Source organism: Bombina bombina, chromosome 6 (assembly GCF_027579735.1).
Source record: "Bombina bombina isolate aBomBom1 chromosome 6, aBomBom1.pri, whole genome shotgun sequence".
Taxonomy (NCBI): Eukaryota; Metazoa; Chordata; class Amphibia; order Anura; family Bombinatoridae; genus Bombina; species Bombina bombina.
This window is the reverse complement of record NC_069504.1, coordinates 608,930,374-608,945,081: the sequence shown is the minus strand read 5'-3', so window position 1 is coordinate 608,945,081 and position 14,708 is coordinate 608,930,374. Positions and strand designations below refer to the sequence as shown.

Below are 14,708 nucleotides of genomic sequence, written 5' to 3'. Positions count from 1 at the left end.
CTAACTTTCAACTCACGTTAACAATGGAGTAGAGTAACAATCTCGATCTGAAACCGTCATATACATAATCATCTTAATATCCTATTAGAGTTATATGTCTATATCTCTTTGGTAGACTTATTTGTTTACAATATACAGTTTGGCCATTATATATTTGGATTGGGCCCCCATTATACCTTTTTTATGCTAAAGTTAAGTCTACTTGACTCACCGCTGCTGAGCGTTCTTGGCTGCCCTCATGTACACCTGTATATTGCTGAATTCCCAGTAGGATTAAGCAATGAGAGATATGCATATAATTATTACCGTGATATCTTTTATAATACAAAGGTCCCTTAATCAATGCCTATTTGGACATCTGATGAAGGAGATAAAGCATATATATAGCACCATGAGTCCATATTGACTGTTTAAGCTAGGTCACACTTGTCTTGTTCTTCTACAATGATTTGCCTTCTCTCTGCCGTATTAAACACTATAACAACAACTGAAATACACCCATATAATCACTCCTCCTTCCCAATACTCTCCCTTTCTAATTTTCAACTAGTTACCATTCACCCAATATGGTGAATTTTATAACGTAATATACCCGCTACGTCGTCTTCACTGATACAAGTTGTTACAATTAAGACACTTTTAACTGAGTCATCTAACTTACTTACGCAAAGGAAAATATAACACCAAAGGTTGATTTTCGAATATATAATCCAGTTGAGTAACTTCATATCATTGACAAATGAATTTTATTGCACAATTACCTATTAGACACAACTTGTTGTTATCTTTCCCCTACTTAATATATAATTGTGGTTCCTCATTTCTCATAAATCTTGTAAGATATCACCCTACAAGGAGATTTAAATCATCAGGGAGTAACATTTAATTTAATAAATATAGAAAACAAGGTATCATTATATTTTACGCACGCCATTGCTTTTGGAGATAATCTGGTTTGTATTATTTTTGTGTGATTTATATTGGTTGTCTCCAACTATGTTTAACAGGAGAATATATGCGATTAATATGTTCTACTTCACCTCACTGTATGCTCGTTATGCTCACCTGTTTTAAAAACATTTATTTGGATGCAACAATCCATGGTCATGCTGATTTGCGGAGATTGTTACTTTCCAAAATACCTCAATAAAAACTTTTTATTTAAAAAAAAAAAAAATCATTCTTGAAAAACTGCTGACATATAGTGCATCAGACGTGCACACTCATGAGCCTGCCTACATTCTTTTGACAGAGAATGTTAAGAGAACTAAGAATACCTGATAATAGAAGTAAATTGTACACTCTCTGAATCATGAAACAAACATTTTGGGTATCATATCCTTTTAATGTTGAATGATTTTATAACATGTGTTTATAACACTGTTAGGGCTAGTTCCTATACAAGTTGCAATAACAGAACTACTATAACCCAAAGAAGCAGATTTGTCATAGTGGCTCTATTTTTGCAACATTATTAAACTTATGTTGACAGTCAATTATATGTGGGTCATTAAATGACAACAGCTCCCTACAGCTGATCATTGTCACCAGCTGCCAGAGAGCTTCTGCCAATAACTGTTTTAACATTGGTATCTAAATGTACCAGTTTTATAGTCCCTTACCTGTAACTGAAACCTACCTGTAACTGAAACCTACACACACAGCAACTAATCCGTGACCCTTTTCCATGCAATACACTAGATATGTGCATTTATTTTTGGTCAAATGCTAAATCTAAGATATTTTTTACATTTGCTTAAAAAACGAGGGTGACTTAAATAAGTCATTGAGGGCTAGATTACAAGTGAAGCTCTAATTTACCGTGCACCCGAAAATGGGTAAACTCACCTGTTTAAAGGAGCGCAAAGCTTCCATGCAATGTGAATGCTGGTATTAAGAGTGGAGCACAAATATCGCGCTTGCAAAAGCACCACAATTTTGTGCTCCACTCTTAATCTGGCCCTAAAAAAGCAAATGCATATGGGCAGCAAGGCTATCATCTGCAGTAAAGATGCAGCCACATTCATGAACAAGGTTATAAATAATAGTGTGTGTTTTTTCCCTAAACTCTATAGTAAAAAGAAGGGGCTTTCTACATATAAAGTTGTAACTTTTATCGGCACATAGGGCTCCCATGAGACTATATGCAAATACCTGGTGATCACTCCCTATTATCTAGTGTATTCACTAGCCTAGATGTTTTATGATATCATACTAAGATAAACCTTCCTGCATAGGCCTCCTCCTCCATGTAGGGCTGTGACAGGAAGCACAAATGTAGTGTAAATAAAATAAATAAAAAGGTTCAAATCTATTTAAATAGATGAATAATACATATTGCAATTATTTCTATTCAGTATAAGCAACTGCTTAATGCTTTTTTATACAACAATGAAACAGATTGTTTAGCATCCCTTTAAGTGCTTAAATGTATTCCCCAAGACACATCATTTGAAAGAGCTAGTAATAAGCTTTCAAACAGTGGGTCTTGGGGGTTTCTAAGCCAAATATAATCCCATTAGGTGCAAAGAAACAGCTGACGCGTTTAGGCTGGGGTCGTAATCATAGCTGCTATGATTAAAGGATTTATTTTAAATCCAGTGCTCCTTATCTAGATTACTTTTGTGGACGATTACGGCTCAGAGTGAGCACAGAGCTTAATTTTATTCCAGGACAGGGAATGCCGTGACTGACACAGTGGGGCATATTTATCAAGCTCCGTATGGAGCCTGATGCCCCGTGTTTCTGGCGAGCCTGCAGGCTCGCCAGAAACAGCAGTTATGAAGCAGTGTTCACAAAGACCGCTGCTCCATAACCTGTCCGCCTGCTCTGAGCAGGCGGACAGACATCGCCGGAAATCAACCTGATCGTACTGGACATCCCCTTGCTGGCAGACCATTGGCCGTGAGTCTGCAGGGGGCAGTGTTGCACCAGCAGCTCTTGTGAGGTGCTGGTGCAATGCTGAATACGGCAAGCGTATTGCTCGCCGTATTCAGCAAGGTCTGGCGGACCTGATCCGCACTGTTGGATCAGGTCCGCCAGACCTTGATAACTATGGGCCTGTGTATTCGATTCAATGCCAGTCTCCGCTTCACTATTTTCACTTGTGTTTATCATGTGACACCAGGAGAGACGGATCTCATGAGAAGCGGGAACAGAGTACGAGTGCAGCAATCGAAAACTCAAGGTACACGCCAACTGAGAGGTCTGGGTGAGGTGATCATTAAACATCAATTTGGATTTTGAAAGCCTAGATGGAGAAGTGTATACCAAAGGAATTTATAAAGTTGGAAGGGAGTCTGGCTCTAATAATCAGTTTAATATTTTGGGCCCAAGTCCAAATTTACCTTGGGTTTTAAACCTTATATGAAGGAGAAATGTGCAGACCCTTAAACTAACATAAACTTTATGAAAAGGAAGAAAAAGTAGAAACTAAATAAGTTGCTACACAGAAGACAGGGATTTTAGCACATCATATTTATTTTACAAATACATGAATCAAAGAACCCACCATATAGATATGGTATATCTCAGTGCTTTTCCAATCGTGCATATACGTCATAGGCAGAGCATCTACATAAATATTACATAGACAAATGAACCATCAGGAAATACTTAAAGGGACACTGAACCCGATTTTTTTCTTTTGTGATTCAGATAGAGCATGCAATTTTAAGCAACTTTCTAATTTACTCCTATTATCAATTTTCTTCGTTCTCTTGCTATCTTTATTTGAAAAAGAAGGCATCTAAGCTTTTTTCTTGGTTCAGAACTCTGGACAGCACTTTTTATTCACCAATCAGCAAGGACAACTAAGGTTGTTCACCAACAATGGGCCGGCATCTAAACTTACTTTCTTGCATTTCAAATAAAGATACCAAGAGAATAAAGAAAATGTGATAATAGGAGTAAATTAGAAAGTTGCTTAAAATATCATGCTCTATCTAAATCACAAAAGAAAACATTTGGGTTCAGTGTCCCTTTAAGCGCAATGGTAGCTTTGTGGACCTAAACACAAATAAGACAAAGCAGGAGCAAACAAATAAATAATCAATTGTCAACTATAGTGATCCATGAGGATCTATGCCTGTTAATAAACTCACTCCTAATAATATTCAAATTTGTTGCAAACATATTCAAATGCAAACAAATAAAGATACAACGATGACCTAATGGTCATTTAAAGGTAATGTAGACTATGGGATATGTACAACACCTTTTCAGAGGGTTCCACTATCATAAAGTAGTTCTTGGTGCCATAAAAATAAATTATTGATAAGGATCTATGTACAACCCCAAAGTGAGTCTAGTAATTACCACACAAGTTATGGAACAGTGTTATTAACCAGCAGCTACACAAAATCGTATAATCATATTATTCATATTGTTTAATCATATTAAATTAAACTTATGATCATGGAACGTGTAAGGACCTTTGGCATAAATATTGTCCTAAAGGCAGAGCTTGCTGCCATAAGTGTAACAGTTCAATGCAGGTACGCTAGGAGTTTCTTTAGTGAAGCGGGTGTGTATAGATTGTTGTGATAATCTCCCTTTAAAGCATTCACTTAAGCGTACATACTGAACTGCCAAAAGGACAAAAAAGTCAGTGAATTTCCAAGGTTAAAAGGAGTGAACAAAGTTACCATGCCAATGTGCGAACTGTCAAAAGCTTGTTTTCCTCCGTATTACCAACTTTGGCTCCAAAGGTTCGTCTTAGGAAAGGCACCGCTACAGATGGCAAGCGTGTAGCAAACAAACCAAATTCCTCCTTAGTTGCTGTTTAGCTGGAAACACTGTAACCGTCAGTTAGGTTTGAGACAGAGCAACCCGCTCTAAGTACGTCACTGCCGATGCGCGTTTCACTACCCACGTGACTTCAACGTCATAGGGGTTTCCTCAGGGCAAACGGCCAAAGGAAAATGATCCGAAGATCGGAACTTACATATGATAAGAGTCACGCTGAATTACTAATGTTGTTGCAGAGCATGTTGGTGGTGCGCAAATACTTACCATTTGCCTTGAGGACTGGATACGTATAGATGGCTAAGGAGACTGGGGATTCTTGACAGTACTGGAATATTGCTTATTTATGGAGCATATATACACACAGCATATGTTATTGAATTCATTCATGTTTTACTTTAATTCAATGCATTCACCTGTATTAATTATATCTGTACCATAACTACTATTTTTGACCAATTTCTTTTTCCTTTTTGAATCTAAGATCATGTGTTGTTTACTGTCTTTTTAATCAAAAAGTATAATATTCTGTGCACCATGACATGCTTATAGAAATCTTATTGTGAAAAATTCCAATACTGTAGCTTAATATTACACTTATATGAAAATTAAGTACATACATTATCTTGTTTTTACTGGTCCAAATGTTCTGTGTGACGGTACTTATAATTGATCAATTAATATATTTAAATATTTACATTTCTATACCAAACAATAGCAAAGAACTATAGAACAGATGTGAATATAGCCCTAATGAATCTAGACTACATATGTGTCTTTAGCTTTAAACAAATACAAATTCATCCAAATTTATGCCAACTGGGCAATTCTTCTGATATGCGAGCAACTGAATACATCATGGGATGAAATGGATGAATAACGAATGATTGATTGACAAAATAGATTTGTTTGTTCATACTATTTGCTGCCAAAAAGGATGCAGGAAAGGGTAGCAAAGGAATTTAGTTATACATACGTGTCCAATTAAACCTTAACGTATCAAAGGGAGGTAGGAGACTAGGGGACATTTTTACATTTTCAATCACTTTGACTAAAAGGGTCAGATACAAATCACAAGGTCAAGAGGTCCAGAGAGGTTAGGGATGGCTGCAATATATCAGCAAATCAGCAAGTTATAAGGATGAACACAATGTTTTAGAAATGCTTATCAAATAATTTATCTAAAATCCCCTCAGACTTTTATGGTAAATTATGTAGCATAATCTTTAGATAAGCTTTTCAAAAATAATTTTAATTGACCCCTATATTTTCTGTTGTCATTGAAATATAGCTTCTTTTAATTGTTCAGATTCTATAATGTAAGATTTTTTTATTATTAAAATGAGATTTGCGTGCTCGCTTCGGCAGCACATATACTAAAATTGGCATGATACAGAGAAGATTAGCATGGCCCCTGAGCAAGGATGACATGAAAATTAATGAAGCGTTCCATATTTTTTTTTTTTAAATAAAAAAAAAAGAGATTTGCTGTTCAAATTGGAAATAAAGGTAACAAATCCAAAACCAATATTTGGTTGCATCAAATGCCCACATGAAAGAAATTTGGTCAAGCCAAACATTTAAAAAAAATATGAAACAAATTTTTAAAATAAATTTTTTTTTTGCCCATGTCTAATCTATGTCGTATATTAAGTACTTTAACTGGCATTAGTGTGTTTTTCTCATGTACAAAAGCAATATTATTTTCTACAACATCTTGAAATAGTGTGAAAATAAAACTTAACAGTTGAGGTTTATCAAGTCCTGTACATTTTGCATTATATTAATTGAGTTTGTACAATGACACATATACAAAATAAAAGAATATTATCAAAAGCATTATACAGTCATTCCAAGGCAAAACAAGGTCAATATATGGTGCTATGGGTTTAGGATTATCTTTAGTCAGTTTTCTTTCTTTAGTATTTTATCTGCTTGTCTACGCACAACTTAATTATTGATGTTAGATGTACACATTTGGTATGGTCTAATCTGAGCTACAGTTCATTTAAACATATATCTAAAAATGAATCTTGTCATCAGTGTACAGTGGTCTACCTTGCAGCATGTACATGTTATTTATATGTTTCTGTTGGAACAAGCAGTATTTTCTGTTGTCATTCTGCACTATATGGCTGTAAGTTAGGGACCAAGGAGGAAAAAATCTTGACATGATCCTGGGCTTATGAACATCTAATATTGTGTGGTTGTTTTGTATATTTGTTGTATCTGTTTTTTCCCACCATTCTGAGAGGAAACTCCTGTTTTAGAGATTAATTTTAGTAGACGTGTGTGCTCATAACAAGCTAAGGGGTTTGATGATAACCTATAACTTGATAATTATCATCATGTTAATAGATGCAGAAGAGCCCTTTGCAATGCTGACCTGATCACAATCAGCCATTTTCATAGTTTATCTGGAGCACTTTTTTCATTATTGTTTTGGTGAAAATGTCCTTATAATTTACATGCACCAGTACTATTTGGCTGATCACAATCAAATTCTTAATATTTAATGACACAAGCACGCATGTGTATACTTACAGTGGGGCAAAAAAGTATTTAGTCAGCCACCAACTGTGTAAGTTCTCCCACTTAAGAAGATGAGAGAGGCCTGTAATTTTCATCATAGGTATACATCAACAAAATGTGGAAACAAATCCAGACAATCACATTGTCTGATCTGGAAAGAATTTATTTGAAAATTATGGTGGAAAATAAGTATTTGGTCACCTACAAACAAGCAAGATTTCTGGCTCTCACAGACCTGTATCTTCTTTTTTAAGAGGCTCCTCTGTCCTCCACTCATTACCTGTATTAATGGCACCTGTTTGAACTTGTTATCAGTATAAAAGACACCTGTCCACAATCTCAAACAGTCACACTCCAAACTCCACTATGGTGAAGACCAAAGAGCTGTCGAAGGACACCAGAAACAAAATTGTAGACCTGCACCAGGCTGGGAAGACTGAATCTGCAATAGGCAAGCAGCTTGGTGTGAAGAAATCAACTGTGGGAGCAATAATTAGAAAATGGAAGACATACAAGACCACTGATAATTTCCCTCGATGTGGGGCTCCACGCAAGATCTCACCCCGCGGGGGTCAAAATGATCACAAGAACGGTGAGCAAACATCCCAGAACCACACGGGGGGACCTAGTGAATGACCTGCAGAGAGCTGCGACCAATGTAACAAAGGCTACCATCAGTAACACACTACTCCACCAGGGACTCAGATCCTGCAGTGCCAGATGTGTCCCCCTGCTTAAGCTAGTACATGTTCGGGCCCGTCTGAAGTATGCTAGAGAGCATTTGGATGAACCAGAAGTGGATTGGGAGAATGTCATATGGTCAGATGAAACCAAAGTAGAACTGTTTGGTAGAAACACAACTCGTCGTGTTTGGAGGAGAGAGAATGCTGAGTTCCAACCAAAGAACACCATACCTACTGTGAAGCATGGGGGTGGCAACATCATGCTTTGGGGCTGTTTCTCTGCAAAGGGAACAGGATGACTTATCCGTGTACATGAAAGAATGAATTGGGCCATGTATCGTGAGATTTTGAGTGCAAACCTCCTTCCATCAGCAAGGGCATTGAAGATGAAACGTGGCTGGGTCTTTCAGCATGACAATGATCCCAAACACACCTCCCGGGCAATGAAGAAGTGGTTTCGTAAGAAGCATTTCAAGGTCCTGGAGTGGCCTAGCCAGTCTCCAGATCTCAACCCCATAGAAAACCTTTGGAGGGAGTTGAAAGTATGTGTTGCCCAGCGACAGCCCCAAAACATCACTGCTCTAGAGGAGATCTGCATGCATGAATGGGCCAACATACCAGCAACTGTGTGTGACAACCTTGTGAAGACTTACAGAAAACGTTTGACCTCTGTCATTGCCAACAAAGGATATATAACAAAGTATTGAGATGAACCTTTGATATTGACCAAATACTTATTTTCCACCATAATATGCAAATAAATTCTTTCCAAATCAGACAATGTGATTGTCTGGATTTGTTTCCACATTTTGTCTCTCATAGTTGAGGTATACCTATGATGAAAATTACAGGCCTCTCTCATCTTCTTAAGTGGGAGAACTTGCACAATTGGTGGCTGACTAAATACTTTTTTGCCCCACTATATGTATGTATGTATTTATATGTGTTTTATGTATTTACAAGTATTTATATGTGTAAATATATATATATATATATATATATATATATATATATATATATATATATATATATATATATATATATATATATATATATAGGAATGTAGAAAAGAAGCACTCACTGAGCTTTCTCCAACAGTGACAAATAAGTTTAATGAAGTTTTAGTGACGTTTCGGGACAGCAACAGTCCCTTCCTCTGACCAATTAACAATGTGTAAAAACAGCCTTTAAATAGGCTCCAGAAAACAGTCCCCTCGAGATTGACCAATCGCGGCAAAATAATAAACACACCCCCTCATTGTCACCAATCAACATCAGTGATAGATACATGTACATTTGTGCAGTGAACATATCAATGTCAAAAACTAAATAGAATTTAATTTAAATAAAATAAAATTGAACCCTGAATAGTCACTTCAATGGGGCAATCACACTCCTGTCAGGTGCATAGCAGGCAGGTACTAAATAAACAACCAAACGAACAGAGTTGGGGATCGTCATTCCACCAATCAGCTTCCTTCTTTCATTCACAACTAATGCGTCATCCAAAAGTAACTGTGGCTAACGCCCCCTATCCCTAGGGACGCCCAGTGCGATCGCAAAACAAATGAAAGAGTGTTGTGATTGAGCTTAACTCTAATCAGTGGGATATCATGTTTATCTATCAAGTGGACTCATGGCTATATCCTCTTGACGTCCAGCGTAACACCAACACCCACTTTGCAATCACATAAATCATACAAGAATGCTTACACTTGGAACCAATGTCAAACCATACTGTCAAACCCTGTCAGTTACATGTAAAATCCAAATCCAATCAAACAAAATAAAATAAATAGTGAGATTTACATAATCATCTCATTCAATCAGTGATCTGCCTATGTGATATTCCACATAACATAAAAGTAAACAGAGTGGCGATATTTGGCCAATCACTGAACGTAAATAGGCAAGCATGAATAAATAGAGGCGTGTCCTGGCTGTTAAGTCATTTGGATACGCTGTCCGTGACAAGTGGGCGTATTAGACACCACAGAAAACTCACAACTCCAGAATAAACAAAGTGGCAAGATTTAGCCAATCATAGAACCTAAAAGAACTGGCATAGATTAATAAAGGCGTATCCAGTCTTATACACTCATTTTCATAGGCTACCCACGATATATATATAGGTATAGATATATAGGCCTCTATTTATCAAGCTGTCTACTTACCTGCATTCGACGGCCCCAATACGCTCGCCTAAGATCGCCTAAAATCGCCACCGCGGACCTGAATACGTTCGCCAAATATATCAAGAAAGCTGTCAAAAAGCCGCGCACCAAGTATGGGGCGATGAGCAGCGGACTGTTGTTAACTAACAGTCATCGATCTCGCTGCTCTTCAGCTTCTTCGCAGCTTTCTTGCTATACTGTCACTAAGCACCCACACTATACTATACTGTTTACCCCCTAAACCACTGCTCCCGGAGCCCCCCGCAACTAAATAAACTTATTAACCCCTAAACCACCGCTCCTGGAGCCCACCACCACCTACATTATACATATTCTATCTATTCAGTTTTTATAAAGCGCGGCTAATCACCTGTGTGGGTCTCGAGGTGCTGATAGGCAGCTATAAGGTGCGAGTAGAAATGGAGTTCAGTCGAAGAGCCAGGTTTTGAGGTCCTTTCTGAACTTTGTTAGGTCGGTGACCTGTCTGAGGTGAAGAGGGAGGGTGTTCCAGGTTTTGGCTGCTTGATAAGAGAAGGACCTGCCACCAGCAGTGGTCTTTCTTATGCGGGGGATGAGCGAGAGGGCTTAGTTTTCTGATCGCAGTTGCCTGGTGGGGGTGTAGAAGGTGACACAGTGGTTTAGGTATTCGGGGCCGATGTTGTGGAGGGACTTGAATGCGTGAGTGAGAAGCTTGAAGGTGATCCTTTTAATGATGGGGAGCCAGTTTAGGTCTTGTAGGTGTTTTGTGGTAGGGCATTGGTGACGGATGTTGAGGATAAGTCTGGCGGCGGCGCTCTGGACTCGTTGGAGTCTCTTTTGGAGCTTGATGGTGGATCCGGCGTAGAGCGCGTTGCCATAGTCTAGTCTGCTGCTGACGAGTGTGTGGGTTACAGTTTTTCTGGTGTCTGGTGGGATCCATCTGAAGATTTTTTGCAGTAGGTGGAGCGTTTGGAAGCCTGCCAAGGAGACAGCGTTGACTTGTCGGTTCATGGATAGTGATGAGTCTAGGGTGAAGCCTAGGTTTCGTGCATGGTCGGTGGGGGTTGGAGGGGGTCCGAGGGCTGTGGGCCACCAGGAGTTGTTCCAGGCTGAGTTTTCGGGTCCAAGGAGGAGTATTTCTGTTTTTTCTGCATTCAGTTTGAGGCAGTTGTTATTCATCCAGGAGACGATTTCTGTGAGCTCTTCATGGACATTTTTCTTGGTGGTGGTGGGCTCTCTTGTGAGAGAGATGATTAGCTGAGTGTCGTCTGAGTAGTAGATGATGTTGAGGTTGTGGTATCGGGCGATGGCTGCCAGGGGCACCATGTAGATGTTGAAGAGTGTCGGACTGAGTGAAGAGCCTTGTGGAACCCCGCAGTTGATTCCTGTGGGCTTGGAGGTGAAGGGAGGGAGTAAGAATTTCTGGGTTCTACCGGTGAGGAAGGAGGTGATCCATTCCAGGGCCTTATCTTGGATGCCGGCTTCATGGAGTCTTGAGCAGAGGGTGTGATGAGAGACAGTGTCAAATGCAGCTGAGCGATCTAGGAGGATGAGGGAGGCGGTTTCTCCTCGGTCGAGCAGGGCGCGGATGTCATCCGTGGCGGCGAGGAGGTCGGTTTTGGTGCTGTGGTTGGGAGGAGTCTAGTGTGTGGTTGGCCTCTATGTGCTCAATGAGTTGTGCGTTGATGGTTTTTTCGATGACTTTAGCTGGAAAGGAGAGCAGGGAGATGGGGCGGTAGTTTTTTGGGTCCTTAGGGTCTGCTGTGGGTTTTTTCAGGATGAACCTTAGATCCGCGTGCTTCCATTCTTCCGGAAAGGTGCCTGTCTCGAGGGAGCAGTTAACGGTGCGGCAGAGTACTGGGGCGATGATGTCGCCTGCTTTGTTGAATATGTGGTGGGGGCATGGGTCTGAGGGTGCTCCGGAGTGGATGGATTTCATGGTTCTGAGGGTGGTGAGAGGGTTCCAGAGGGTCCAAGGGGGATTGGAGGTGCATTTTGGTGGCTTGTCAATGGGGTTAGGTTTTCTGGCGATGTTGTGGTGGGTCTGAGGGGTGAAACTATTGTAAATGTCGGCAATCTTGCGGTGGAAGTGTTTGGCGAGGTTGTCGCATAGGTCCTGGGAGGGTGGGATGTCATTGTTGTTGCTGTTGGGATTTGAGAATTCCTTTATGACTGTAAAAAGCTCCTTGCTGTTGTGAGCGTTGGTGTTGATCCTGGTAAGGATCGCTGTCTTTTTTGTGGTTCTAATGAGGTGGTGGTGGGAGGTGATCGCTTGTTTGTAGGCTGTTTTGTCTGTAGTGGATTTTCTGGATTTCCAGGTCCTTTCCAGTCATCTGTAGTGACGTTTTGAGTCCTGGAGGGCCGGTGTGAACCAGCTGGCCCTGTTGGCGGCTTGGTGGGTGGGTGTAGTCTTGATGGGGGCTAGGGAGTTGGCGCAGTCTGTGATCCAGTGATGGAGGTTGAGGGCAGAGGAGTTGGGATCAGTGAAGGGTGTAGGAGGGGACTTGTTTATGGCGGCATGTAGTTGGGGTTCAGTGATGTTATTCCAGTTTCTGCGGGGGAGGTAGTTCTGTTGTAAATGTGTGGTGGGTTTGTTGAAGGAGAAGTGGATGCAGTGATGGTCGGTCCATTGGAGTTCAGTGGTGAGGTTGAAAGAGATGTGGTTGCCTGAGGAGAAGATTGGGTCGAGGGTGTGTCCGGCTACATGGGTGGGGCAGTTTACGAGTTGCTTGAGATGGATGGTTTCTAGGTGTTCCAGTAGGTTGGAAGGGTTGTGGTCCTCGAGGTTGTCGAGGTGGAAGTTGAGGTCACCCAGGAGGATGTAGTCCGTAGAGGCGAGGGCATGGGGTGTGATGAGGTCGGTAATGGAATCGCAGAAGGCGGAGCGGGGTCTGGGCACTCTGTAGATGAGGGTGCTGCGGAGGGTGGTGTTGGGGTTGCCTTGGATCTTGAAGTGTAGGTGTTCCAGGTCTGGTGAGTGATGGTCGTAGTTGGTTGTGATGTGGAGGTGATGTTTGTATATGATGGCGATGCCTCCACCTGGTCGGTTAATGCGGTCCTTGTGGTAGATCTTGTATCCATTGGGGATAGCAATGGCGATGTCCGGCGTGGATGAGGGCTTCAGCCAGGTTTTGGTGAAGAACGTGACGTCTGGGGAGGTGGAGTCCAGTAGGTTACAGATTTCAATGGCATGCTTGTGGATGGAGCGGGTGTTAAGGAGGATGCAGTTGAGGTGGCTGCAGTTGTAGTTGGGTTTGTTGGTGGTAGGGGTGGTGGTCTGTAAGATGGAGACGTTGCAGTTGGGGCAGGTGAAGGGTCCGTTGGTGTAGGTGGTTGATGCAAGGTGACAGGCTGGTGATATATTGGTGTTGAGACCGAGCAGTCTGCTGTTGTTGTAGTGGAGGCGGGTGCGGGTGGCAGGGTGGTTAGCGCTAAGAGTGGATCGGGTGTGGATGGGTGCAGACGGGTTTGCCTTTGGCACGAACGCATGTAGCGGGTGGCATTAAATGTAGCTGGGAGGGGGCGGGTCAGAGCGGGAGGCGGGAGGATGGCCGAGTGTCAGAGAGTGTGGCGGTAGTATGAGAGGAGGGGGAGGAGGTGAGAGAGGAGAGAGATGCAGTCCCAGAAGGGACTAGAGGAGAAATAGTGCAGCGAGTGGCATTAAATGTAGCTGGGAGGGGCGCGGGTCAGAGTGGGAGGCGGGAGGATGGCCGAGAGGCAGAGAGTGTGGAGGTAGTATGAGAGGAGGGGGAGTAGGTGAGGGAGGAGAGAGATGCAGTCCCAGAAGGGACTAGAGGAGAAATAGTGCAGCCAGTGGCATTAAATGTAGCTGGGAGGGGGGCGGGTCAGAGCAGGAGGTGGGAGGATGGCAAAGAGGCAGAGAGCGTGGCGGTAGTATGAGAGGAGGGGGAGGAGGTGAGAGAGGAGAAAGATGCAGTCCCAGAAGGGACTAGAGGAGAGATAGCGCAGCGAGTGGCATTAAATGTATCTGGGAGGGGGCGGGTCAGAGCGGGAGGTGGGAGGATGGCCGAAAGGCAGAGAGTGTGGTGGTAGTATGAGAGGAGGGGGAGGAGGGGAGAGAGTTGAAAGATGCAGTCCCAGAAGGGACTAAAGAAGAAATAGCGCAGCGAGTGGCATTAAATGTAGCTGGGAGGGGGGCGGGTCAGAGCAGGAGGCGGGAGGATGGCCGAGAGGCAGAGAGTGTGGCGATAGTATGAGAGGAGGGGGAGGAGGTGAGAGAGGAGAGAGATGCAGACCCAGAAGGGACTAGAGGAGAAATAGCGCAGCGAGTGGCATTAAATGTAGGTGGGAGGGAGCGGGTCAGAGCGGGAGGCGGGAGGATGGCCGAGAGGCAGAGAGTTTGGTGGTAGTATGAGAGGAGGGGGAGGAGGTGAGAGAGGAGAGAGATGCAGTCCCAGAAGGGACTAGAGGAGAAATAGTGCAGCGAGAGGCATTAAATGTAGCTGGGAGGGGGCGGGTCAGAGCAAGAGGTGGGAGGATGGCTGAGAGGCAGAGAGTGTGGCAGTAGTATGAGAGGAGGGGAGGAGGTGAGAGAGGAGAGAGATGCAGTCCCAGAAGAGACTAGAGGAGAAAT

General features: G+C 42.1%; 1 non-coding gene across 1 annotated transcript; it reads left to right on the top strand.

Moving 5' to 3' along the window:
* Positions 1-6,098: 6,098 nt before the first annotated feature.
* On the top strand, positions 6,099-6,205 carry LOC128665343 (U6 spliceosomal RNA). The gene has a single exon (XR_008403101.1). It is a non-coding gene; the product is annotated as a U6 spliceosomal RNA (small nuclear RNA).
* Positions 6,206-14,708: the final 8,503 nt, after the last annotated feature.